Source organism: Odontomachus brunneus, unplaced genomic scaffold, assembly GCF_010583005.1.
Source record: "Odontomachus brunneus isolate Ranch 3 - 2012 unplaced genomic scaffold, Obru_v1 Obru_scaffold_210, whole genome shotgun sequence".
NCBI lineage: Eukaryota > Metazoa > Arthropoda > Insecta > Hymenoptera > Formicidae > Odontomachus > Odontomachus brunneus.
In genome coordinates this window covers 262,449-262,776 of record NW_022639660.1, presented here as the reverse complement: position 1 = coordinate 262,776, position 328 = coordinate 262,449, and positions in this window count along the sequence as shown.

Sequence of the window (328 nt, the reverse complement as noted above, 5' to 3'; positions counted from 1 at the left end):
CCTTCTTGTTCCTTCGGTGTCCTGGAGTCTTTTTCCCTTCGTGGTCGACGAGTAGAGTTGGGGGCACATTTTCTTAGGGCGCGATGACCATCCCACTTGCAGAACCGCATACGCTTCGCTAATTACCCCCCCTCTACGCTCGATCGATATGACCGCGGAAGCTGTCGCTTTTTAATTTCACAAAATATCCGGGAGTGCTATGCACCCCCCCCCCTTTTCCGATATGCGCGAAATCATGCGAACGGAACTCTCTCGCCCTTGTGACGGGAAGCCCTTCGGCTGCCACGTCACAATATATATATATATATATATATATATATATATATAT